Here is a 4,003-nt window from a genome sequence, read left to right as displayed (position 1 = left end):
CCCCTTCCTCTCCTCGCCTGGCCCACCCCCAGCTCGTGGCCGCCGCCGCCGATTGCGCACGCGCGGGTCGCCTGCCCTTTGACCCCAGGCAGGGGCCGCCCTCCCCGACAACCCCTTTCAGCTGCACCCCCCACCCTGTGGGTGGGCTGCCGCCTATTCCCCCGGGCCCGGGCTGGGGCACAGCGCATGGGGGAGGGGAGCGAGTGTATGGGGCGTCTCTCTCTCTCTCTAGGGATGTGTCCCATGGGTGGGGTGGCGTGGTTTGTGGGGCGCTGAAGAAATCAGTCCCCTCCATCTCCTACCTCTGGAAAACGCCCAAGCCCTTGGAGAACTGCCGGCAACGCGACCGTGGGGGCCGGGACCCTCCTCTGTGTCCTCCTGTGGCCCAGTCCAAGGGGCCTGGGCCTGGCCGGGGCTGCATTGGACCCCGACCACCCTGGCGTGTGGACTCGCTAAAAATCGGCGATTAGATATTGGATTCCAGCTTCATTGAGGTCATTTCACTAATGAGTGCACCGGAAAGAGTTTCCTAATCCATCTGTGAGGGTGGCAACTGAAAGAGAATTTTAAAGCTGACAGAATAGGCGAGGAAAGGCATAGGAGATTTCCACACCCAGTAAGGAAGCCTTTCCCGAAATGGAAGAAAGAAACGAGCAAACAGAGACACCGGTAGCCCACCAGGATCAGAGTCTGCCCCCGAGAGAAAGTACCCTGACCAGGTTCACCCGTGGGTGGGTGGCGAGCTAGCGGCATTCAGAAGAGCGAGGCCCGCAGTATGTGCAGGAGACACCTGCACTCGGGTGTGTGCGGCGGCACGATTCACAAGCAGCTCCAGATGTTAAGCCAAGGAGAAGCCAGGGAGTTCCCAACGCCCCAGGTGTCCTCAGCCCACGACTGGCTGCTGGGGGAATGCGAAGCCCGGCTCCTTGTCTCAGAGCGGGAAACCAGGAGGTGTGACGTACACCCCGGGGTTCCCAGGAGGATCAGGCTGAAGCTGGGACTTGCCCTGAAAGTGTCTCCTCGCATGGCCACCCCCTTCCCCTTCCTGCTCCTCTACTCCTGGTGCCCCTCCATCCAAGGGCCAGACCTTAAAGAGTCACCCGCAAGAGAATCCTGGTCCCAAAGGAGCCTTCTGGGGGACCCGTGCTGAGAGAGGTTGTGGGCATGGCCTGCTGGGGCTCTGCCCCACCCAGGGCTGAGAGATGCAACCTCCCAGCTCTGGGTCCCTGCAGGGGAAGCGTTGGCAAGCACAGGGCCAGTCCTCCAAAGGCCCAGGTGCAGGGAGCCCAGGCCAAGCAGCCTGTGGAAGAAGCCACCCCGGGAACACGACTGCAGGCCACGGCCCTTCCCACCTCCTCCTCCTCCTCCTCCTGCTCCTCCACCCCCCCGAACTCCCACCCCCCCCAGACATGGCGCAGGGCTCAGAGACACCTCAGACACTTGCTACCCAAAGTGCAAAGGGCATCAGTTGCTCCTCCAAACCCCCCCCCCTGCCCAGCAGACCACGTTGTCCAGCCAGCCCCCGGGCCTCCCTGGGGTGCCCAGCACAAAAGTGCAGACAACCACCGGACACTCAATCTCAGTTTTCGGATGTTTTTGCCACTCTAAGGACCCGCAGGCCAGCTGGGCCTTCTGGCAGGACAGAGAGCCCCGGAATCCGACGTGGAGAGCTGGGTGTACGTCCCCACGAGGAGGCGGTCCCCACCTCCGCGGCTCTCCCCTTGCGGGGGGGAAAAGCAGCCACGGGGCCTCAGAGAAGACACCAGGCTGGGCTCCCGCCCCACAGTGGGGGCACGTCCCCCGCAGGCCACTTAGCGACGGCCGCCGGCCGGCGGACGGTTGGGTGGCGCGAGACGCTGCGGCCGCCCTGCTACCGGGTTCCTGGGAGGGCGTCCTGGAACCAGCGTCCACACCAAGCCCTTGGAAGGCCCAGGCGACGGAGGAGCCCCGTCAGGCAGGGGCCGAGGACGGTGACGGCCCGGGCGGGGAGGAGCGTGTCAGGCAGGGGCAGAGGACGGTGACAGGTGACAGGCCGGGCGGGAAGGAGTCAGTCAGGCAGGGGCCGAGGAGGAGACGGGCTGGGTAAGGGTTAGGGTTAGAGTCAGGGCACAAGTCACAATCGCAAAGACCTGGAAGCGACCCGAGTGCCCATCGACCCACGAGTGCGTAAATGAAATGTGGCGCGTGGACACCACGGAGTGCTATTCAGCTAGGAGGAGCAGCGGTGAGAGGGCACCTCTCGTGGTTCTCCTGGCCAGAGCTGGAACCCGTTCCAGTAAGCCAGGTAGCCCAAGAATGGACACACGAGCACCACGTGCTCGCGCTCACCAGCAAATGGGTACGAACCGATGGACACCTAAGTGGACACAGAGGAATCACCTTCATCGGGTGGGTGTCGGGCGGGTGGGGGGAGGGGATGGGCATACACCTCCATTAGGAACGGGGTGGGTGCGCACCGACTGGGGGATGGGCGCACTTGAGGCTCTGACCCGAGGGGGGAGGCTGGGAGAGGGCAACGTACCCGACCTTAACATTGGTACCCCCACAATACGCTGGAACAACATCAGAGGTTAATGAATAAGAACACAGGGGGGAGGGGGGCACGGGCAACACATGTCACCTTAATACTTGGACTCCCATCATCTGCTTGAAAAGAGAGAGAAAAGAAAATGCAATCATAGAGATAAGAGACACTTTTTAAAAATAATGAATCCGAAGAGAAAAGTAAAAGGAGGCCTGTGGAGCAGGTCTGGGTGTGACTCCGGATCCCCCAACATCAGGTGCCACCACCAAAGATTCCTACGTGTAGCCCATAGAACCCCAAAAGCAACGGGACGAGTTCTGGTCACATACTCCCTCAAAATGACATCCTGGCCTTCTTCTGGAACTCCCTCCCCTCTCAGACTCTCAAGGTTTCCTCCAGCGTGTCGGTTCCCACAGAGCAGACCTTTGGTCTGAGACCTGACAGTCCAGAAGCCACGCATGCTGCCGCGTGACGGCGGTGTCGCGGCTTGGGACAAGAGGAGGCCCCACGGTGCGGGCTGGGGCGCCAGGCACCGCGGCGGGCGCTGAGGGTGGGGGTGACCCCCACCCCGGGCCGCCGACTCGCTCCCAGAAAGGGGACAGAACAAGAGGCAAAACAAAAAAAAAAAAAAGAAGAAGCCTACGGCACCCGGTATTCCCAGGCGGTCTCCCATCCAAGTACTAACCAGGCCCGACCCTGCTTAGCTTCCGAGATCGGGCGCGTTCAGGGTGGTGTGGCCCTAGACGGCGGAGGGCGCCCCTGCCCCGCTCAAGAAGCCGAGCCTCTTGCTCGAGGTCGGGAGTTCGAAACCAGCCTGAGCAAGAGCGAGACCCCGTCTCTACTATAAATAGAAAGAAACTAATTGGCCAACTAATATATATAGAAAAAATTAGCCGGGCATGGTGGCTCATGCCTGTACTCCCAGCTACTTGGGAGGCTGAGACAGAAGGATTGCTTGAGCCCAGGAGTTTGAGGTTGCTGTGAGCTAGGCTGATGCCATGGCACTCACTCTAGCCTAGGCAACAAAGCAAGACTCTGTCTCAAAAAAAAAAAAAAAAAAAAAAAAAAAAGAAGACGAGCCTCTCTGCGCTTCCCCGCCGCCTCCTCCCCCCGCCCCAGGCCCCGCGCCGGCGCTGACCCGCACCGGGCCGGGCCTGTTGAGTTCACCGGCCGGGTCCGGCGGGCTCCGAGGGACGGGGGTGACAGGCGGGGCGGGGCGGGCAGGGAGCGGCGGGCCGGGGTGGGGGGCTGTCTCTCTATACACACACACACACACACACACACACACACACACTCACACTCACACTCACTCACTCACACTCACACAAGATGCGCCTCCACGGCTGGACTCGCCAAGGTGGAGACCTTCCAGCCCCCTTCCTCTCCTCGCCTGGCCCACCCCCAGCTCGTGGCCGCCGCCGCCGCCGATTGCACACGCGCGGGTCGCCCGCCCTTTGACCCCAGGCAGGGTCCGCCATC

At 62.1% G+C, this 4,003-nt stretch overlaps 1 pseudogene; it reads right to left on the bottom strand.

Moving 5' to 3' along the window:
• Nucleotides 1-3,160: 3,160 nt before the first annotated feature.
• Nucleotides 3,161-3,269, bottom strand: LOC142862732 (uncharacterized; annotated as a pseudogene).
• Nucleotides 3,270-4,003: the final 734 nt, after the last annotated feature.

This window comes from Microcebus murinus, chromosome 20, assembly GCF_040939455.1.
Source record: "Microcebus murinus isolate Inina chromosome 20, M.murinus_Inina_mat1.0, whole genome shotgun sequence".
NCBI lineage: Eukaryota > Metazoa > Chordata > Mammalia > Primates > Cheirogaleidae > Microcebus > Microcebus murinus.
Note: the sequence above shows the minus strand (reverse complement) of the source record. Positions and strands in the feature narration are given on the sequence as shown.